Source organism: Camelus ferus, chromosome 29 (genome assembly GCF_009834535.1).
Source record: "Camelus ferus isolate YT-003-E chromosome 29, BCGSAC_Cfer_1.0, whole genome shotgun sequence".
Taxonomy (NCBI): domain Eukaryota; kingdom Metazoa; phylum Chordata; class Mammalia; order Artiodactyla; family Camelidae; genus Camelus; species Camelus ferus.
Window position 1 is genome coordinate 8,512,326 of NC_045724.1, and position 24,269 is coordinate 8,536,594.

At 36.1% G+C, this 24,269-nt stretch overlaps 1 long non-coding RNA gene across 5 annotated transcripts in view; it reads left to right on the forward strand.

Annotated features, from left to right (window-relative positions):
* Nucleotides 1-24,269, forward strand: part of LOC116660499 — a 344,375-nt gene that overhangs the window by 129,449 nt on the left and 190,657 nt on the right. For 3 of the 5 annotated variants that reach the window (XR_004316050.1, XR_004316049.1, XR_004316052.1), the window contains one exon: nucleotides 4,892-4,948. The exons of the other annotated variants lie outside the window; for them this stretch is intronic. This is a non-coding gene — a long non-coding RNA (uncharacterized LOC116660499). The remainder of the gene's footprint in view (nucleotides 1-4,891; nucleotides 4,949-24,269) is intronic. 5 annotated transcript variants of the gene reach the window in all.

Consider the following 24,269-nt stretch of genomic DNA (forward strand, 5'->3'; position numbering starts at 1 on the left):
AGTGCATGTGTATCAGAATTGTTAACCCATCTCCCAACATCACTATTTCTTAGTAGTTCATAGAATCTCTGTTACATCTTGCTATTTAATGAGTCTAAATGCTCATATATTTCTATATCATAAATTTGGCTTTTAAAATATTCTAATAACTGCATTTAAAAATTAGCAATTAGTTTCCATTGAAATTCTATATACTTTATGAATTTAAAAGTGTTATTTTGCAGGGAGGGTGTAGCTCAATGGTAGAGTTCCTGGGCTCAATCCCCAGTGTCTTCATTAAATACATAAATAAATAAACCTCATTTATCCCCTTCTAAAAAACAAACAAAATAGTTTTAAGAAAATGTTATTTTAAGAACACTTAAGTGGACCGATCCAGATTGTCAGAGGGAGCCACGGTAAAAAGAAGGTGAGGATCCCGGCCACAGGAAGTTATTGTGAGGGGCTGTGATGAGTGTGATGATGTGAAATGCCTGGTGCAGATGTTACGGGGAGCTCATACTTGATAAATGTTATCTTTGTCCACTTGAGCAGGCTTCTAACTCCTTTAAAGTTCTAAGTACCTTTGAAGAGAGAACATGCTAGTTTAGTTGAAGGGCTTGCTAGGTGTCAGGTGTTGGAGGTAAAGATTCACATAAAGTTAAGGGGGAATGAGAAGATGAGGGGAACCAGAAGACTAGGATGACTCTGAAGGTCAGGGGTTTTGTAGGTCAACAGACAAAGGTTTGGATCTTTCCATTCATAACCCGACTGTGTCTCATTTTTGAAATAAGGAGAGCAATGGCTATTACATAGGCTTGTCCTTAAGAGTGAACGTAGATGCTTAATCTTTTCTTTCAATTTATGTGAGACAGTGGGGAATTAGTGTGGTGATCTGGGACAGTCCCAGAACATATTGTATCGTCCTTCCTGGTAGAGTTTGCATTCTGTGAAGCCAGACTTACTGGAGGTTTAGACAGTTTCTCGTGATAACTTAGGTTCCTTCAACCATCAAAGTACTCTTACCAGATTCTTTCTACTCATGGAGGACAACTGATGTTGATGGTGCTAGAGAAAAGACAAAAATTAAAGATGTTCAATGGCAGGAATGAACTGCTTCAGATTCTACACCATAGTGAGAGGCATAAGGGAACTAGAAAGAAAAAGAAAAAAAAAGAAATGAGAAATGTCTTACGTCAACATATTGGGTTTGATTTTGTCTGCTTGGAACTTGACACACACCAGAAGGCCAGATAATTTAATTTAATGAGTAGTGACTAGAGTGACGTGAAAGAGATCAATTTTTTACTCCATGACTTTTCATTGCACAATCCTTTTAAAAACAAAACAAAACAATCTTCAGATCATGACTTGAAGGTCTGCAATGCTTCCTTTCTGATATGCTGGAGTTAGAGATCAAACACCCTAATGATATCATGAGTCTCTGCAACGACACTCTGAAACCAGAGCCAGAGGCCCTGTATGAAAGCTGCCAGCATTCAAACCACCCCTTTAGGTTAAGGAGTCCTTCCAGAAAGGTCCCATTTAAATGCAAAAACACTATCAAGACGAGTGACTGAGTACTCAGTATCTCATTAGCAGCCATTAGCAATGTAGCAGAGATTAGCTTCTCAGATTTATTATGGAGAGGAGCTGTCAGGGTGATTTGGCCCAGCGTCTGTCACCCACTGACTGCCAGGTTTCACGCTCTTATCACCACATGGGGGGTCTGCCTAAAGCTGGGAACTTAGTTTACTAGAAAGAATTGGGCACTTAATGCACAATAATCAATATTGTTTTATGTAACTTTGACTTACGTGAAAGGGTAGAGAAGAATTTTTATAATAATAGCACCTTTGTGTGTGTTGATTAATCATGCTCTACAGAAATCTTAAATTTTATGATAAACATCTACTTTGTCAATGAGGTCAGAAAGTACATCATGTAAAATATGCACAGACGTAATTCAGGGAAAACAAAGCTATGGTAACAGAAATAGAGTTGCATTCAAGGAATTACAGATAGACTAAAAATTTCCTGCATTAATATGAAAACATTGATACAACAGTGCGAGAAAATGATCGTTCACATGAAGCTTGGTATGTGATATTGAATATCTGTGACAGAGATAGGAATGTGAAAGGAGAGTAGTGACTACAAACAGAACAGCATCTGTGTCTTTAGACATTGCTAAGAATTCACGTTGTTTTTACTGGTAGGAGCTGACTGACGTATCAGTGTAAGACAGGTAGTATCCTGTAATTGGAACTCTAGACTTAGTTGTGAAATGCATATTTGCTTAAGTGACATGCTTGGTAAATGGCATATGATACATTCAATAGTGTGATGTAAGGGATTCTCAAACCCTTGTGTAAAGCATCATCATGTGGGGTCATGAAGTAAAACCATCCACTTTGGCAATACTCTGAATTTTTTTAATTTTAGGTCTTTTAAAGAGTTTGATGAAACCAATACATCCTTTCTGCAGAAAAGTAGACTCTACAGAAAGCTTTTTGATTGTAATCAGTAGATTATTGAGTAGTATTTATAAAGAATTATGTCCCTGTAATTATTCATTTTTTTCAAATCCAATTTAATTAAAAAAAAGGAAATTTAAATGTGATTAAAAAGTAAGTTTCAATGAACTGTTGTTTGGTCATCAGGCAAACTGATATTCATTCAGCAGATATTAATGGGGTGTCTAATATGTGCTGCTGTTCTAGGCACTGGAGACACAGGAGTGAACAAAGGAATCTCTTCCTTATGGATCTTATGCTCCAGTGGAAGGAGATGAGCATAAATGCATAGATGTAGTTGGTGGAAAGGACCATGAAGGAGCAGTGTAATGATGCAAGGGTGGGGCGATTATATAGGGTGGTCAGGGAACATTTGAGCAGAGATTTGGAAGAAGTGTGGGAGCAAGCCATGAATACATTGAAAAAGAGGTTTGGCATATGCAGATAGATGGGCTTCTGCTTTATGTGTTTCAGAGATGGGCAAGTTAGTTTTGTTTGTAGTGAAATGACCAAAGGGGAAATTGATGAGGTTAGAAAGGTAGGTAAGTGGAAATCATTTAGGGCCTTTTAGGCAATGGTCAGGAGAGATCTTTAGGGGACTAGGAGTTTGTTTTCGGACATGCTAGGTTTGTGATGCCTGTCATATCTTAGTGAATCCCGGAAGCAGACAACTGGATATACTAGTCCAAAATTCAGCAGCAAGAGATAGCATGGCTATAGATGAAAGTTAGTAAATCATCATGGTATGAAAAGTCTTTGAGATGAAATCACTTTGTAAGTAGGTATAGGCGGAGGATAGATGACTTTGAAAGACTGAGCTGTAAGATACTCCGATATGTAGAGGATTCTCTAGGAGGGTACGAGAAGGGCATGGGAAGAAGTGAGCAGGAAGATAAGAGTAACTGTCCCATGAGCCAAGTGGAAAGCTGTAAGAAGGAAGAGGGAGTGAATATTAGTCCTCCTAATAAATTAAGATGATAGGACTTGGAAACATAGATGTAACTGATAACGTTGAGAAGAAAAGTTTCTATGTAGTGGAGAGGGCAGAAATAGGTAAGTGGGAGAAAAAGTGGAAATGTTAAGTAGAGCTATCTTTTTTGAGTAGTTTTGCTATAAAAAGGAGCAGAGCGTGGGGCAATGATTAGAATTTTTTTTCCTTTAAAATGAGAAACATTAGATCCTTGTATACTGATAGGAACATCTAGTAGAGGGCAAATAATGGAAGGTGTGTTACGGAAAAATCGGTCACTGCACCCCGAAAAGTGAATTCAAACTCAGAGGCAGAGTTTTGGGAGCAAAGAAAAGAGCAGCTTTTTTGCTCCATCCAGCAAGGGGAGCCACAGCACGCTAGCGCCTTAAAGACTGTGAGCCCATCTCGGGGTTGGGGCCTTGAGGTTCTATAGAAAAACTGGATGGAGCAGAAAAGGTGATAAAAATCAAGGCATTTTATAGGGTGCTCCATTCCTCTTAACCTCAAGAAATCTTCAGGAGGAACTCCGGAGGGTCTGCCCATTCTTCTGAGATTATCAGCCTATTATCTCCTTCCTGGAGCATAGCCTCTGGTTAAAGTGTTTCTCAGTAAAGAACAAATCAGCAAATGGTTTTCGCCTCAGGGAAGTCAGTTTTTCAGTTTGCTTTGTACTCCTTCAGGTGCAGGGAAGAGGAGACACAGGAGAAGAGAAATCCCTGATTAGGCAAGAGGGGAGACATCGAGTGCAGAGTGGAGGGCTTGGATTTAGAGGACAAACATTTCTTCTGCTAAATTAGGATGGAAGGTAGAACAGGTGGTTTCAGGTAGACCCAGGTAGGTTAGCAGACTTGATGTTAGGAGCTTATGGATATTCTATTCTGATCCCTCCCGTACTGAGAGTGAAATAAGAAGCAGCTGAGAATTTAGATAAAGAGATGTTGTAGATGTAAAGAAAGAGGAGTTATGAAATTGTCATCTAGAACAGAAGAAAAGAGAATTAAGAAGTCAGTTTTCCAGTAAGCACTAAGTTCACAAGGGGTAAGTGGCCATGAATTTAAATGAGATCAGTTAGCGCTGTTGCTTGTTTTTTAATCTAGCCATGTTTAGGGGCTTGGCACAGTGGCTGAGTTGGCCTAAGATTCTATTTCACTAGGTCGGGCATTTTGCAAGGCCAACAGGACTGAGAATGAGGGCCGAGGAACTTCACAGAGTCTACACGTAAGTGTGATTCTAATGATGGACCGTGGACTCTAATCAGGAGAGGCAGAGAATTGAGGAGTTAGGCCTGGAGCACTACACTTGGTTTTAGCTGTATGTCTGGGTCACAAGAGCTGAAAACCTTGACTGACAATTATGACAAGAGCAAACACAGTGATAACCCCCACAGTTCACTCAGTTACACAGGATCTCTGTGTGTTTCTTTCAGCTGAATTCCTGTCTGTAATTTCTTGATCCTTAAGTCGATGACATTATCTGAGATGAGGTAAGCATTTTTGATAAAGTCTTTCAGAAATGAATTTTACAAGACTATTTTTAATTTTAAAGTTTTTAGAATAGAAATTTGTATAACAGCTTGCAGTGATTTCAAGTGCTTTGCTTCTCTGTGAAGAGACATTAGTCTGTTACACCTGGCTCCAACCCCCAGGAGTGCTTCCTCTGGCACTGAAAATAGGAGTAAAGTGTAAACATTAAACAAACATCTTATCTTTAAAGCATATGTAGCAGTGTTTCCTTTCTAATATGGGTCAAATGTCACTATTAACTCCACTTCCATTTTTTCCTCAGTGTAACTAGTTTATTACCAAGTTTCTCTTCATTGTGTGTATAAAGCATGTTTGCCCCCTTGTGGATGTTTCTGGAACTGTCGCTGAACTTTTTTCTTGTTTTTGGTAGGGGAAAAAAAGACTGAAAGTGCAGATATTGTGGTCAATAGGAATTATTTCTGATGAAACCCTGAGGCTGACCAAAAGCGGTTGAAATCACTAGGTGTTTACCTTCTTCTAGTAGCTTCAAAACTTGGGCTTATGTTAAGAGCCACACTTTAGCTGAATCTGGAAGAAGAAGATAGTTAAAAAAGTTAAAATTTTGACATTATTTTAAAATATGAGAATATACAATTGTGAAAGAAAGCTAGTCAGTCTTTCCTTTATATAATGTTAAAATGCTTAATGTCTCTAGCTTAACCCGGAAGGATCAGATGGCTTTTTTTAAATTAGTTTAAGATTACATAAATATAAATAAAGCTTGCCATTGATTAATTTCACTTGCTACATACAGATTTATACAAGTTATGAGAAAGTCCATTCTTAAGACTGCATGAACATCAACAAGTCTGAATTTTCAATAAGAGTTTTCCTTAACATACTGGAAAAAATAACTAAGCATTTATGACATGAGCTGGTACTGGTTTAGGTTCTGGGAATAAGACCCAGTTTCTTTCCTCAAAAGAGTTGCAAGCTGATGTAGAGACAAAAATTGCAATAAAGTGTCATATATTCCACTGCAGAAGTTTGTACTTGATATAAATTGATAGAAATGCTAGCAAGTTATTTTAAGTTTATTCTAGAGAAGTAGTTCAGAATAGCTTCATAGACGAGAGGACCTGAACTATCTTGGGAGATCTTTAAACACATGAGGAGTGGGAACCGGAGGTGAGAAGGCAAAGGCAGCCTAGCCTTAGAAAGGAAATGCACACAGGCATGATCCTGTGGCTTATTCACCCATTCTTACAGGCCTAATAGGGACACCTGCTGGTAGCTGCATCACTTTCATCATCATCACCATCATGTTAACAATGAATGAATACTTGTCGTCAGGTAGGGAAATGAGCTCTTAACACCTAGATGTTTTCTACCACCTACCTTATGAGTTCAATATTGTAATTATTCTCATTTTACACGTACAAACATGAAGGCTTAGAAAGATTAAGTAATTTGCTCAAATTAAGTGAGTACACTTCAACTCCATGCTCTGGACCTCTGTGCTTAACAGGCTAAAATGACTGGCACATATTAAGGGCTCAAATATTGGTTAATAAGTATAATAATCTCATAAAAGCTGAAGTGATCTACTTTGAAGCATATGATGCAGTTTGGTGAATGCACTTGAGTGCACATAGATGAATAGTACAAGTGAGATACACACAAAAACAGAGAATAAAAATTCATATATGTATATCTGTTTGGAACAAAGAATATTTTTTCATGTCTAACTTCTTAGTAAGCAGCAGGATATCCCACACACATTGCTAGGCAGCATCAACAGGGCAGTGTTACAGATGCACAGAGAGAAAATTTACATTTCCTGCACATTACAGATATGTATGTGTTCTGATCACTTCTTAAGAATGAAATAATTTGAATTTTTAATTTTACTTATCAATGGTGTACATGAATCATGTTAGGTGAAGAGTTGTTGGTTGATTGGAAATTTTATGTTTGAATATTTTACAGAAAACAGCAAACAACTCCTTTTAGTCTTAAAACATCACATTCAACAAATAAGCAATTATGCTGAAGAAAGTGGCCAATTCAGTACAGTGTCTGGGATCTAAAATATATGATAATTACCTGAAGGAACTGGGAATAGATGAGATAAGGCCAGGAGGGAGCTAGGTGGTGGCTGAAGCTTTTAGCCCGGGTGGCTGAAGGTTTTAGCCCGATAGCCAGGTTCAGGTTGGTAAAAGGACGACTATTTTAACAACTAGAACTTCTTAGCGACAAAGTAGACTGCATTTTACAATCATAAACTCCCTGTCACTGAAGTGGTTTAGCAGAGGTTGAAGTTAAGAAGTCGGAAAAGCAGAGCCTTTTTACAGTGAGAAAACTCTATGATTCTATGGTTTTGCAACTCCTCGTAAATTTGTATAGTTCACACGTGCCACTCATGGTGACACTTAAGTATATGATGTCTTGAGATGGCCATTTGAAGTTGTTTCCTGTGCCACACTCTACAAATGTCAGGACTGTTCCTGTGCAAATCTTATTTCCCCCACTGAATCAGTATTATCCCTAAACAAGGGGCTTTCTTCCAGGAGGACATGAAAGAGCTGTTCAGAAGTGTCCAAACTGAGTTTTTACAAAACTGTGTTATCAAATTTTGTTTACAGCAAAATTTCAAACATAGCATTATGAGTTCCTGTAATACCCTTTACCCAGTTTCCCAAAATGTTAACATTTTTTATTACCATAGTACAATGATTGAAACCAGGAAGTTTACAATGACATCATACTATTAACAAATTTATAGACTCACATTCAGATACTGCCTATTGTCTTGTGGCCCAGGCTCAAATATAGGATCCCTTGTTGCATTTACTTGCCATAGCTCCTCATTCTTCTCCAGTCTAGGATAGTTCCTCAGTCTTTCTTTGTCTTTTATGGCCTTGAACTAGTGGAAAATCCTAGCCAGTCATTTTGTAGAATTTGTCTCTGTTTGGGTTTATTTGGTATTTTCATGTTTAGACTGAGGATATGTATTTCTTGACAAGAACACTTCAGGAGAGATGCCATGCCCTTTTCAGTGCACTGCATTAGAGGAGCAAGAAGTCTGCATGTCTCATCACTGGTGATGGTAACTTTGATGACTCGATTATAATGATAGCTGGAAAGTTGCTATTTTTCCTTTTTTGTAATTATTTGAGGTTGTTTAAGTATCCTGCTTTTTGTTTAATTTTCCCACATTAATTTTAGCATTCATCAATACTTCCTGGCTCCAACAATTATGTGGCGTTTGAGGAACGATCATTTCCAATTCTGATCATTCCTTCTACATTTATTAACTATAATTTGACTGTAAGGAAGATTTTTTCCTTCTCCTTCATTTATGTATTTACTTGGTTATTGTGTGTGTGTGTATGTGTGTGTATGTATGTGTGTGTGTATATATATATCAGTGTGAACTTGTGGATATCTACTCTAGTCTATGGGTTAAAATCCATTACTATCACTAATTATTTTGTTTCTCAGTGTTCCACATTTGGTCATTGATACTCCTTCAGGCTGTCTTCTGTGTTTTTCCTATGTGGCCATTCAATTTTTGGAGTAGTACTTTACTTTCTGGCACCACAAAATGCTCCAGACCATCTTTTACTTTACCTTGTCCTAGTCTTGTATCAGTCATTTCTCCATGACATTCTTTTTCCCTGCATTAATAATGGTATTTAGAAACCAGCATGTTGGTATGAAGTGTACCCATTACTACCTAAGCTACTCCATTGCCCTTTTAGCAGATAGAGCTAACAACACATATACAAATACATACACATATACAAATATATCTGTCTATTTTCATATTTATCTAGTGTGTGTGTGTGTGTGCATACCCACACAGGCACACGTACACATACATATGTAACTTCAAATTGATACATGAGTTCAAACTGATACCTTGATTCCAGTTCAACACCAAAAGGTTTATTCTAGCCTTCCTTATCCTTTCCTTATTTGTAACTTTTTTCTCTACCAATTAGAAACCTAATTCTCCTATTTACAATCTATTTACATATTTGTTCAGTTCTGGAATACACATAAAATACTTTAATATCATTGACCTTTACACTTATGAAAAAACAATTTACTAACAAATTCAGTACTTGTGTACAGTTCTTTTTGTCTTTAGCTTTTCAGTGTATATTAAGTGTATTTTTAATTACAGTATATTAAAATGCTGTTTTCCAGGGTTAGTTAGGTCAGTTCTTCCCTGCCTCCTTCAGTGTGATTTTGTTATTTATTTGTAAAAATCTTAGGCTTATTTGTTACTGTTTGTGATCCAGTTGGTGATCCTTTCAAATCCTGCATGATTTTAATTATTTGTTTACTTGTCTATGCAAAAAATGCTCATAGATTTGGTCAGAACTGTTAAAAAAAAAAAAGGCATATTCAAGTGTCATCCCCTCCTCGTTCTTTCTACCTCACTCCTATTCTTCCTTTCTTTCTGCCCAGTTCCCATCTGCTTCCTGAGACGTTAGTCACACTAGTCTCTGGTTTTTCCTTCTTGCATTTCTTTTTGCACTGATGAGTAGATACATGCGTTTTCTTACATGAAAAATAGCACACTATACTCCTTTGAACTCTGCCTTTAATATATTGGAAATCACTCTGTATCTGTTGATAGAGATCTTCTGTATTCTTTTTTTCCCCCTGTAGTGTGAAAAAAATCCAGCACTTTGTGCTCAACTCAGACTACTGAACCAGAATTTATGGCAGAATATGTGATAATCCATATATATAATAAGCTCCCCAGGTGATTCTTTTCCTTGGGGAAATTGGAGATACACTGCTTGGCATCTCTGCAATTTACATGTCTAAAATGGAAACTTCAATTATTTCTTCTTCCACGCCGTTCCATCCTGGAAATCCTTTCTTCCTTGGTACTATGATCCATACAACACAAAAACCTAGGAATGATCTTCAGTTCCTTACTTTTCTTCACTTTCTATATGTGTGTATATATTCATACATATACACATATATATAATATTTTTCTTCATATTCATTGCCATCATCTCAGTCTGAGCCACTATCATTTCTCCTTTGTTCTATTTGAACAGCCTAGTAGCCACACAAATCTGATTATTTCAACTATGTTTTCAAAATCATTCAATTGCTTTCCCTTGCTTCTAAGAGAAAATCAAAATCTTTAGCTTTATAGATTCTGGCCTTGCCTTTTCTTCTTGTATTTTCATACTTATAAACACACACACTCACACACACACACTCACTCACACTCATACACAGATACATAGTTAGTATTGTTTTTTTAGTCTTTGTTTTCCCTCCCATCCTGGCTTGAGAAAATTAAGAAACAAACTCACAACAAAAAAATTAAGCTTTAAAAATAAATTGGAGTAGTGTCCCTCCAGAACACGTCTCTGAAGTAGTGCTGGCATCACTGGCAGCACAGCCCAGGTTTTTTCCCTTGGGCATAAAAGTGTGGTGAAAACGTCTCACTAGAAATCAGAATCTAAGCTTTCAAAGTCCAATTCTATCTCCAATCTTCTGCAGTATGCCTTAAGGATTAAAGCACAGGAATTAGAATCCGAGGTCTGGATTGAGTCTAACCTTCTTTCATATGAATTTTTTTTACCTTAGACAAATCATTTATCTTTTCATGCCTCAATTTCTTCATTTATGAATGGAGATGTTAAGAGTATTGATATTCAAGGTTAATGAAAATAGAATGAATGTAAATACCATTACACAGTTTTTGAACACCTAAAGTTAAATGTGGGGGGATTGGTAAGAATGTGGAGCACCTGGAGCCCTCATATACTGCTTGTGGAAATGTAAAATGGTGCACTCACCTAGGAAAACAGTTTGTCAGTTTCCTAGAAGGTTAAATATGTATTGACCACATTGATGCATCCATTGCACACATGGGTATTTACCCAAGAGAGAGGAAAGCATAGGTCTATAGAAATGTACATGGACATTCAGGCATCTTTATTTGTGACAGCTCAAAACTGGGAAGCAACCCAAATTTCCATCAACAGGTGAAAGGATAAACAAATTTGGCATGTCCATCAAGTGGAATGCTATCCATGACAATAAAAAAGCTATTGATACAAAATCACATGGATGCATCTCAAAATAATTATGATGAGCAGAAGAATTGAGACAAAAAACTAATAAAATGTCAGAATGCTTAAGCTAGTCTATACTGACAGAGAGAGCATTGTATTCCTGGAGGTGAGCGGTGGCAGTGAAGGGAGGGAAGGAGAGGTTACAAAGGGCAATGAAGAAACTTTTGCGACTGAATAATATGTTCCTTACCTTGATTGTGGTAATTATTTCACAGCTGTATACATATGTCAAAACTTGTTAAACTTTACCTTTAAAGGAATATAGTTTATATTATGTTAATTATACTTTTATAGAATGAATAAAAATGTTAGTAATAGCCCTCTCGGGTGCTTAGAAATGATTATTTTTTATTTTTAAACTTTTGTTTCTGATTTTCCTCTAAAGTTTCTTAAAATCAAGATTATTATTTCTATACTATAAAAATGAGCAAATTTTAAGAAAAAAAATTCATTATTTAAATTCCTGTCTTCTTCTAAAATCCAGTTAGGTGTTCTTTCATTAATTTTTTTTTACTTGAAAACATTTTAAGCAATACAGAATTTGCCAGGATAGTACAAGGGAGATCTGCATACTCTTCACCTGGATTCAGTAATTCTTAACATTCTGCCACATTTGCCTTAATCTCTGTCTCTCTCTCTCTCTCTCTCTATATATATATATATACACACACTTATATGTATTTATTACGATAATTATTATTATTTTTCTCAAACATATGAAAGTTATTTCTGGATATTATGACGCTATCAGACACTATGACACTTTGTCACTTCCACACACATAGTCTGGCTCCACTAGTTGGAGAGGGAGTTCCAAAATGGCACCTACCAGCCCTGTGCTTAGCCAGGGAGGAAGAGATTGCAAAAATGCTGTCACCCTGTGTCTCTGTCCCTGGAAACATTTCCAACATTTTCCTGTCTCTCTGCTAGATACTCCAAGATTAGTAAGAGGGTCTCCTTCACCTACAGTCTAGGCTCTTTTCAAACTGATATTTTTGTGCTGGGTCCTAGGGTGAGTATGTCTGTGTGTGAGCCTTTAAGAGCGGGTTCTCTGTTCCCTACAGTTTTATGGTTTTCCTGAACATATTTCCCATTTGGTTTCAGAGACAGGTATTTAGAGGTCGTGTCCATCCTGTACTGGATCTAATGATTGGAGTGCCTGATGTGGAGCACAAACCAGTGCTCCTCAAGGAGAAGTTCTGCATTCTGAGATTCCTCTCTATTGTGAATTGCTATGGCTGGGATGGTTTTTTGTTTTGCTTTTGTGTTTTGGTAAGACCGTGTCTCTGCCTCTCCTATCTATCTTGATGCTGCCCTTTCATCCTTCGTTGTGGAGGTTCTGTTCATCCAGTTTTCAGGTCTTTCTCAGAAGAAACTGTTCCATATACAGTTGTGGATTTGTAGTGTCTCTGGGAAGAGGTGAGTTCAGGATCTTCCTATGCCACCATCTTGAACCCTTCCCCACATTCACTCTTGAGTTGAGGTGAGCAGGAGGTCTCCTTTATAATTTTTATGAGGTGATTTTCTATTTAGTTTTGTTCCATAGACGTTAATTAACAACTGCCAACACAAGTCCCTGAAACATTCTTTCTTCTGGATTTCTATTCTTCTTCTTGCAATGCTGACATGTCTTCAAGTGTCTTCTCTTTTGAACCTTCAAGTCTTTTCCTTTGCAAGCCATTCTGTCATGGGGGACATGTTTCAGAAATTCTTTCGTGGCCTGCCCACATCACTAGAGCTCACTATTCCAAGTCAATCCAAGCTATAATTCCATGTAATATCCAGAGGTTTTCAACTAGGTATAGCAGGCTTAAACAGTGATCGAGTTGAGATAACTTACATGTTTCCAATCTCTTAAGTATGCTTTCCTGCTCAAATGGTTGTTAAAGTAATTAAAGGTATGTGTCTTCTAATTTCAAGCAAATCTGTCCTTTGAGTGAATTTAGCTGAGATTTGCATATGTTCTTGACATCCTCTCTCAATCTGGAATTAGTTGCACTGTATTTGGCAGCTGTTATCCATAGATTATGCTACAGGCTTAGGACTATTTTTTAATTTCATTAAAAAAAGAAATCCTTTATCTATTTTTCTTTATTATTATTTTTAGTTGGCACAAATTAAAAGAATAAAGACATCTTTGTGTTGAAATCACCAAGATTTCAGTCATCATTTTATTAATGAAAACAGATACATGAAATATTTTTAGGTATTTATTTGATGGAGGGGGAATATATTATTCTTGTATTTAGATTTATTATTTGTTTTACATTACTAACCTATAATTTTCTTTTCATTCTTATATATATATATTGCATATATGTATTAAATATCTAAAGGAATACTTCAGCTTCAGAATTAAATTTGTTTTATTTTATTAGATTTCGGAATTTGGAAGTGAATAAGCATTGGTACAACATATATCAGTGACTTAAATGAGAGGTTTTATTGAAACATGATTTTAAGCATGTTCAGTCAAGTTTAAATTCCTCCTCTAGGAATTCAAAGCAAAGTTATTTTATTTGTTGTAAGCTTGGAATTTTTAATTGCATCAAGAATCAAATTGTGAATACACTTTGGATGACTTATTCTCAAATTTATTCTTCAGAGAGTTGTGCAAGTTGGTTCTGATGCTCTAAATCCTAAACAGAATTATATTGTAATTGCAGATAAATATTTGTATAATTATCAATATCCTAACAAATAAAACACACATAAACATTCACATTTGTATGTGAAAATTTTAATCATTGCCGATATTAAACTCAGTCCTAAATGTTATAAACAGATTATTAAATCTACTTCTAAGAGCTTTGCCTTCCAGAGCACATGGCTAGAAGAGTAACCAATTTAAGCAACAAGGAGCAACATTATCTTGTTGCCACTGCTCCAGCTACTCTTGCTAAAATGCTAAAATGCTGATCCCACTTCTATCTTACTTTTTTTTCTTTCTTATTTCCCTTTTGTACGAAGCCTATTTGTATATGTTTTTTCTCTGCATATGTCTTTGGTCTCATACCTAATCAATCGTTGCTACTTAGTGAATATTAATACTATTCTAACCAGTAACATTCTATCTAAAGAGGAAGTACGATGTAGTGTGGTTGGGTCCACCTATCTGCTGGATTAGGCAATTCAATCATTTGAATTTTCTGAAACTCAATTTTATAATCTTTAAAAGTAGGAGATTAGATAATCTCTATTATCTATTGTAGCTCTATTACTTTTGTAGTAATTTCCGTAATATAGTCTTGTTGGAGTCTTACTTAAAAACAAGTGGCGATTATTTATGATCTTGTAAGTAAGAAACAGAGGAGTGAATGCAAAATCACTCTCCAACTATAGTCCCAAAGAATCCTTTATACCTCTATTTTTTACCTTATAGTTCATGTAAATGATATCCGTTACTTAAAATTTCATAAGCAAAGACCATCTGGTCTTTATAAATGCTATTTCTGCTTTACCAAATATTGATAAATTGGGCAGCTTTGTGCTGCCAAATACTTAGGCCTCTTTGTCATGGCTTCATACCAATTTCAAAATGAATATTGAACATGATTATTTAGGGATAAAAGAGTGATAGTAAATAAAACCATATGCTTACTATTAGAGAATTTTATTTGAATAACTCTTAGTAGCATGTTTTCAAAACTTGGTCCACTTGCAGTACTGGAAGGGTCCCGTTTTCATTTGATTCTGAAACTATAGCTCTTGGGCAATAAGCCCATCTGTAGTAATGGTCCAGGCTGAATTGAGCTTGATTAGTATTTGAAATTGATTCTGTCCAGATACCAGATGGCCCACGTTGGTATTTTATTTGTCACTTTCAAAGGAAAAACATTTTTTTTTTACCAGTGGGAATGAACAGATTCAAGATGATGACTGTTCTCCCCCAGGTTTACAAATAATTGTTGAATGTTAGTGCAGGGTTCATTGTTAACTGATGGCTCTGCTCCAGCTACTTATGCAATGAATTGTTCTCTTTGTCATGTAGCTTCTTTAGATTTTACCTTTCATTCCTACTCTTTTAAAAGTCTACTTTTTTAACTAGAATATTATAGCAAGTCCATGCTATAAATGTATTCATAGCCTGCCTTTTAGAGAACACAGTGAAGAGTCAACTGACTTATTGACTGGAGTGGAGGATTTATAAAATGATAGTAGAAGCTAAGATGAGAACAGCTAATGGCATCTAGATTTTTTTTTTCAGTGTAGGAAATAGCAACTGCTCAAAAATTGTTTTCAACAGGAAAGTGGGAGAATAGAGCTGGAAGTAAGGGTGGAGAGATATTTGTATTAAGCCAGGTGAGAGATGATCAGGATTTCCGTTTGGCAGGTGTCCGTGGCAAAGCAAAAGAAGGGGCAAGTAAGAGTTCCTTTGAAAGAAGAATCAGTGGCAGATATGACATAGATGATGAGGGGGCTGTGCTGCCGTCTTGGCCCCTCAGCTTCTCACATCCCGAGCAAAAATACATGGAACAGGATAGATTTGCTGACCCCCTTTTCCACAAGCTCCCGCAGGCATTTTGAAGGAAGTGCAGAAAACTTTTAACAATAAAAGTTGAAACTTAAGCGGCAGTCATTTTCCTCCCAACTGCAAATAAAAGTAGTCAGGTGGGAGCAGAGAGCTGGAATTTTCTCTTTCAAACAAGAGGAGATTCAAATTCATGATGTACCAAATAATAGCGTCCTATTTCATTTTATAAAATTCTCAAAATTTCAAAGCAAAATAAAATAAAATGCACAAAGGAGGAAATATGTTTGGATATACTGGAAAACATGCAGTAAATACATTTCGCCCCTCCTACCACTTCCTCACTCTGATGAAATCCCGTAGCACAGTCTGTTTTACCGGGTGGTCACGTGAGCGGGTTTGACGTGCAGGAATAGTAATGAACCACAGGGGCAACACTGACCGGTGAGAAAAAGGTGTTGGAAGAGCCCTCTCCTCAGTTTTCCTTTGCTGGACTGGGGTTTCTGCAACGCTTCTTTGGAGGTGTATCTTGCCGAGTAAGCACCGGGCTGACCGTTTTGTGAAGACTTGTCCTGCTTCCCCTCCTTCTCTGCTTTGCTTTTTACTCACTCCGTTAAAACTGCGTTTCTCTCAATAGCAATATCCTTCAAACTTAGTGAAACTGAGAATCACCTAAAGAGATTTTTTTATACCCTCGTATCTGAGCTCCCCCTAGATATTCTGATTCAGCATGTTTGGGGTGGGGGCCCAGCCCTTGTAGTTTAAAAAGCTGCAAGGCAACGCAGACGCAGCTGGTGAACAGACCACAGCTGGAGTGCTGTAGACCAGAGCATTAGCAATTAAGTTTATCCTCAGCCTCTAGGGTTTTTTTTTTTTTGTTTGTTTGTTTATTACTATTGTTTTTAATAGTAATTGTACATATTTAAGATGTACATCTTAAGAAATGATAGTAAAAAAAAATAGATGGTAAAATGATTACTGTAATCATTGACTAGAATATCCATCTCCTCAAATAGTTATCTTTTTTCTTTTTTTGTGCTATACATTAGATTTCTAGAATTATTATTATTATCATTCCTCTTACATAACGTAAACTTTGTACCTTTTGATCACATCTCCCCGTTTCTCCCACCTCCTCAGCTCTGGTAACCACTGTTCAACTCTCTGCTTCTATGTGTTTGACATTTTTAGATTCCACATATCACTGAGATCATTTTATTTTCTTTCTGTGTCAGGCTAATTTCACTTAGCATAATGTCCTTTAGCTTCATTCATGGTATCACAATGGCAGGATCTCTTTATGTTATAAATGTATATTCCACTGTATAGCCATATCACAATTTCTTTATTGATTCATCTATCAATGTACATTTAAATTGTTGCCATCTCTTAGCTATTGTAATAATGCTGCTATGAGCATTGGAATGTAGCTATCTCTTTGAGGTGCTACTTTTATTTCCTTTAGACATATACCCAGAAGAGGGATTACTGGGTTATACGGTAGTTCTATTTTTAATTTTTTAAGAAGCCTCCATATCATTTTCCATAATGGCTGTACAATTTACACTCCCACCATCAGTGTACAAGGATTGCCTTTACTCCACATCCTTGTTAACACTTATTTTCCTTTTATCTTTTTGATAATAGCCGTTCTAACAGATGTGAAGTGAAATCTCATTGTGGTTTTGATTTGTATTTCCCCCAAATTAGAGATGATGAGTGCTTTTTCATATACCTGTTGGTTTTTTTGTATGTCTTTGGGAAACTGTCTATTCAGGTCCTTTGCCCATTTTTCAGATACGTTGTTTGTTTTGCCATTGAGTAGCATGAGCTCAAGCTCTATTTCCAAGTAACCTAAGACAGCATTAAGAGCAGAATTATAAATTGCCACCCTTATTACTAAACCTTTTTACATATAGCTAATTGTGATGAGGTAGAGGTGGAGGTTAATATATTGGGAGAAGGGAAACCACTGCATATACCAGATGTGAGGGAGATGATAATTATACGATTGTGAAGTAGGTTGGTTCTTTTAAATGGCATTGAAAATGAAGACTTCCCCTCCCCTCAAATGATCAAATTCAACCAATTAATTACCAATTTAAGGCATGCTTGAAAAAGTCAGAGGGCACTCTGACGTCACTAAAGGTGATTCTCATTTCCTCCAGCCCTTAGTGCCTCATTGCACTGAAAATCAGGTCCAGAGTGTTATAAAGTGAAAAGAGCTGCAAAGATTAGATGCGTGGTGTCTACAGACCTTCTGTGTCCAAGTCGGGCCCTGATAAGTAAAGAGTGTTACTCTGAAAACTCATACAGGACTCTTTTGGTGATCAGAAGCAACCTTTTTTTGACTTTATCAGAGAATAGCAACTTCCCATTGCCTGGAGAACATGAAAAGAAAAATGTTACTTGAAGCAAGTGCCTCACAAGATGACACTGTTTTTCTCAAAGCCCACCTCCAACACTCCCATTAGGTATAAGACTTTAGAATCCAGACGTTCTCTTCTGGGAAAAACATAGTAATATGTCAATGGAATTTGAAGACCTGTGAGCAGAGAACAGGGGAGTATATAGAAGAATGGATCTTCAGGGTCTTAGGACACTTTTGGAAATGCACAACGTAAGACTGCATATGGAGAATTCCTTGATAGGACACTATTCATCATTAATTCAAAATTCAACATGGAGTTGGTCTCAATTATTTGCTGAGATGACTCCTTGAATATTGGGCTTAATGACCTATATTAATAGAGGCGTTAGAACTTTCTTGGAAAATTATTGTAGAAGTGGACAGAGGATGCAGAGAAGGTGGAAATATTGGAATGCATTTGTTGTGTGAAAACTAAGAAACCTTTGAAAAGTCAGTATAAAATACACAGTAGATTCTGAAGACTTAACATGAAAAAATATATATAGCAGGCTTCTTTCAATTCTAAAATTTCATGGAGAATGAGGAAGATAACAAAAAATCTCATTTAGTCCAAGTGTCTTACTGTCCTCTAATGGTTAAATATGGTATAAGTGCAAAGAGAGGAGAATGCCATAGTGCTTTACAGCAGAGAAGAATCTTAGGGAATATTTAGCCCAATGTTTCTAACATTATGGGTTTTATGAAAGTCTTAAAAGGAGCAAAAAATATTCTTATGATTTCTTTGGTATTGACAAACTATTTTTATTATCACACTTCCTAAATATGATTAAACATAGGTAGTATACTTATAAATTCCTATAAAAATTTACAACCAATACAGATTAAGATAATAAACATTTTATTGGGGGTTTCAATTAATGACATTAGTGTGACATATTATGTACAACATTAACATGATAGATATAGTTCTTTTGCTAAAGCTAGATTTTGTCTCAAACCTGGAAATGGTCCTGACTCTTGTTGTGTATTTTTTTTTTTGCCTTAGGCATATTCATATTGCCCATGCTAATATATAACTTGAGAAATCTCAAGTCTTCTACAATAAAGAAATGGTGGAATGGATATAGATACGTGGAGGGGGACATACAGAAGGTGGAGAGGAATATTTAAAGTTGATCACACTTGACAGTTTTAGTTATCTCAGTAAAACCTGAAGCAAAAATATAACCATTGTTTCTTTCTTTTTTTTTTTTTTTGACATTTTTGACCTTGAATAAAAATAATTATTGGTATATTCCTAAGTAATTTTTATTGATTTTAATATTAGCCTTCTATCTTGACAGAAGATACTACTTTCCCATTATTAGTAGATTATTAGTAAAACAAAAGTTCTTGGATAATGTCATTTAAAGATGAATTCAGTTGAAATAAAATAGCCTCAGAGTTCTGATTTTGCTTTTGACTGTCCCCACTTTATCAAAAACCCTCTTTGCTGTAAACCATTAGAAATTACGCTTTCATCACTGCTGAAAGATGTGTTTTCATTACTAGCAGCAGGGAATAAAATGGGAAGCTAATTTAGCTGAAAATTATTTTCACAGTAACTCCATTTTAAGCAAAGAAAAAGAACAGTTTATCTTTTAAAGTAGAAATTAATATTAATAAATTATACATTATTCTTAATTGCAACATGTCAAAGAAATTTTTAAAAATGAATTTTTTTTGGTAATAAAAGAAGTCTTTTGATTGGAAAAACCAACCATGGATTGTTCTCAAACAATAATGCCTAGCACAAAAGGGAATTATATGAACCAAGGGAATTATATACTAGGCATTTATAGCTTTTCAGGTTTTTCTCTTTTCCTTCTAACACATACCCAATGACACATTTTTTTTTTTTCCTATTTACCCAGGGTTCTTTGCCAGTCCTGAGTTAGTCTTAACCAGATCCATTCCTTCCAATTCCTCTGTTCTGCTCTGGGTCTTGGGAAGGCTGACTCATGCAGGCTGTGTAACTAACACTCCCTTGTTGAGGGTTATGGTAAGTTTGCACAGTGAGAATCATTGGCCAGAAATTGGAAGGCAGCAGGAAGGGAAGAAAAGCCTCAGGTGTACCATTTGTGTCTCCAGCTCCTTATGGAAAGGAGTGATAGGGTTCCACCCTCTACCAGGTGACATTATCCCCAGGCTTCTCCCACATGGTCTCACCCATTTGTCTTTTCCACTTAGGGATTAGTAGTGGTTCCCTGCTGTTGGTAGTCTCTGAGTTTCTTCCCTCTTCCCTCTATAACTTGTGTAACTAATTTTATGCATTAAATAATTTCTGTTATAATTAGACTCTTTTCTTAGATCCCTTCTGAATCAGGTACTCAATTCTCTCCTAAATTTCTTTCCCTTCTCCAAAACTGCATAATGAAGTAAAAGCAAAAGATGATGTCATTGGAGTAGAAAGGAGCCATCTCAGCATGTGAGATGAATAGAATTATGATGAGGTGACATTTAAGTATTTGGACACTGGAAAGCATTTACATATTTGAACATTCTTTGACATAGGAATAGCCTTGTCCTGCTCCAAGGAGGTTATAGGTGATCACAGCACTTCTTTTCATATAAAATGATGATGGCTCCCAAGCTTCCTCCCTCAGACTGGGGGCCTTTGAGAATTTTATCAGGGCAGAAACCACGTCTTTTTTTTTTTTTTTTTTTTTTTTTTGGTAACTCTTGCTGGTAAAAGGGGCCTTTGATGCTATTACTGTGGAGGGAGATTTTACTTCCCTTCATCCCAGGGATAATGTTAGAAATAATGATCCATCTTGAGCAACGTTACAGGGGCCAAATGAGGGCAACATATGCCCAAAGCCAAGCTGGGATTAGCACTGTGATTCTACAGAAAGAATGCTGGAGGCCAGGTCACAAAAGGAGATCACCACTGACTTTAAATGAGAACAAATTATTACATTTCTACATATAAAATCTGTCTCTGAGACAAGAGAAAGAAAAGAAAGCAATTCAGGCTGCCTTTATTATAACTGAAGTTGATGGTGTTTCTGAAAATATGATGGTAATTCTGAAAATATGGAAATACTGCATAAAAGTGTGAGGTATGAACAAGATGGGAAAATGATGTGCTAAGAACAAAAGCCGGTAAAAGTCAGTTCAGCAGTTTTATTTTTTCTCTGGCTGTGGCTTTTCCAGTAAATAAGAGAAGCTGAGCTAAGCAAGACATATGCATACTGAAACTTTCCAGCCCTTAGACAGAGAGTCCATACCTTACAGGTGAAATTTGTGGGGCTTTTCCACTTCTAAATGTCACAAAGGTAAAATGAGAGAGAAGTAGGTCAAATTTTGAAGACCGATGGGAAGAAATCAGATTTGGCCTGATCAGGCGTCATTTAGGGACCATATTTTCATCATATGAGAAAACTTTAACCATTCACACACAAAAAATTATATGGACTAAGAAAGTAGATGAATAATGAATATTTTGTACCTCTATTGATGCCTTTAAAATAAGGCTAAGAATGGATGTACTATGAGTCAGGGATAATGATACAGATAAAACACAAATAGCAGAACAAGTGTATTTGGTAGAGACTTTTAACAAAACATCTTTTTGTAATATTTTAAATGTACTTTGTAAAGAGTTCAAATACTGAATCACCTGATAGTGATTAATACTTTGATTCGTCTAGGTGCAAAGTTCTTAAATAGCATTAGTTATTCTTTCTGAAAAATTGCTTTGCCGCATTCTTTCTATTGTCATTTGTCCCATTCCTAAAATGGCATATTCTCTTCCTGTGACATCATAACATTGTGCTTTGAGATCTCTGAGGAACTTTACCATACATGCTGCCTTATGACACTGTAGCATAAACAAATAAATATTTGAAGCTAAAATATTGATGTGATTGATTTAAAACACTCTAAAAGCTTTAGGTCATGGCTATGTAACTTCAAAATATGAATATTTTATTGATTCCAAATTCACAGTTGTAATTTCACAGTTGCTTAAAAATTTAAGGTACATTTTATTCCGCTCAGTGAACTACCTATGTAGACATATGAGCTATGATTTGTTGGTTGGATGGTTTCAATTATAGTAAAAGTAATTATATTTCTTTCTGAAATAAACTTTCATTCTCTGGATAATTACATTTTGAGTGAAAAGAAAATATCAAAACCTTGGGTTACCCTGGAGATCTACTTTTCTCAGTACTTTGTTATTTTGGCCTCATGATGGCACCAAAGGGTAGGAAATGCCTTTTGAATTCCCATTTACTTACTGAACTGCCATAAAAAAATAAAATTAGCAGATGACAGCTGAGTTTGCTAAACCTTTCACTTCAAATAAGGAAGGTTGTGGGAGTTGTTATGGTTTTGGTATGCCCCCTTTGGTGTAGATGTTTACAGTTCCCTCCTACTTTTCTCTGTGCAAGACACTTTCTCTCCTTTTTCTCCAATTATTTTTGTTCCCTTCCTCTTATCCCTTCATCCAATTCATCTCTTCAGCTGCAGCGAGGAAAATGTATTGATGAAAATAAAATGGCTAGATTTAATCATAACAAGAAATTCGTGTCTGAATAACTTTGAAAGATACATGATTAGCAGATGGCCAGTTAAGAAGATGACTCTAAAAGGAAATACACACCGTAAAATAGAAAAAAAAAATGCCCTTTAAGTTGATATCTCACTCATTTTCCAGTTTCTTAGAGAATCAAAATTTAGAATCTAACTTGACACCATAATAAATCTTACTTAAGCTTAACGGTAGCAATCTCAGCTGTTGTCTTATATTTCTCATTGGTAGATGAGACATAGTTAAGGTGTATGTTCAAATGAATGCCCTGCTATGTGTGCACCTCTGTATATCAAGCCTGTGCTCTAGGTTTCTGTTACATATTGAGAGGGAATCAAATAAATGTAAGATGTGTTTTTTTTCCCCTTCAAAGAGACTTGCAACCCCGCTTGAGTGACAATATATCTAAAAATAACTAATAGTAATGGTAGATAGCAATTTGAAGGCCTTGGCTATTAGGAAATAGAAATAATACAAAATGGCTTTTGGTTAAGGAAAAACTTAAAGTGCTATATATCATGAAATATTCTCCCTCAATGTAAAAAAAAAAAAGGTTAAGATGAGCACATTACATTTGGTTACACGACTTTTATAACCTGCAATTCACTCTTTCAATTCATGCAATATAAAGATTTTTACATGTTAACTCTATTTTCTCAGTCTTCATAATCTTTTGGATTAGTACAAAACATTACAGAAATAATTATAACATAGCACCCAATCTTTTCTTTCTAATTTCTGTGGGATTTGGGTCCTTTTCACAATGTTTTTCCTACCTCCCCTCTATAGCATCTCTTGCTTCTGTCCACAACCAACCTTAGTAAAAGTGAGGAACTTCCCTGCTTCCCCAGAGACCCCTGGTCAGCTTGCTCAGACAGTATCCTCTGGTTTTACATAATGAGTATTATTCTTCCTTTTTTACTCTTATTTACCCCCACAGTAAATAAAATATTCATTACTGAAATTTGTGAAAAACAGAATAGTTCTTCACTCCTGGTTTCTTATCACATCTTGCATTTGTAAATGTGCATATTCCCTCACATCCTAAAATCCCTGAGATCTTTGAGGTTGGGCTAGAGGCTAATCTGAGAAGCATAACCTTGAGTCACTGTTCAGGATCAAGTCTGTCCCTTAAGTAGGTATTCCTTTTGAGGAAAGTTCCTTCTCTATTCATCACAGTGCCTGGGTACCTAACGGATGAGCTTTGTCCCTCAATAGCCTGAATATCTTTATTTTGGGGGTTATGTGGGTTAGTTACCTCTCAGCCTCTAAATCACTATATCCATGAGGCTTATTGGCATTCTCTTTAAAATCAGTCTTTAGTAGGACCAGCTTGTCTGGACTAACTCTCTCTCTCCCAAACACATACACACACAAAATCTTCCTTGACTTAGGACTTAACCTATTGTTAAGTTGAAAATATCGTAAGTTGAAAATATTTTAAGTTGAAAATGCATTTGATACACCTAACCTACTGAACATCATAGCTTAGCCTAGCTTACCTTAAATGTGCTCAGAACAGTTATATGAGCCTACAGTTGGGCAAAGTCATCTGACACAAAGCCTATTTTATAATAAAATATCAAATATCTTACATAATTTATTGAATAGTGTACTTAAAGTGAAAAACAGAATGGTTGTGTGGTTACAGAATGGTTTTAAGTATGTTGGTTGTTTATTCTTGTGATATCCTGACTGACTGGGAGCTGTGGCTGCCTGGCATCAGAAGAGTATCATATGGCATGTCACTAACTGAGAAAATATCAAAATTCAAAATTTGAAGTATGGTTTCTAGTGAATGTGT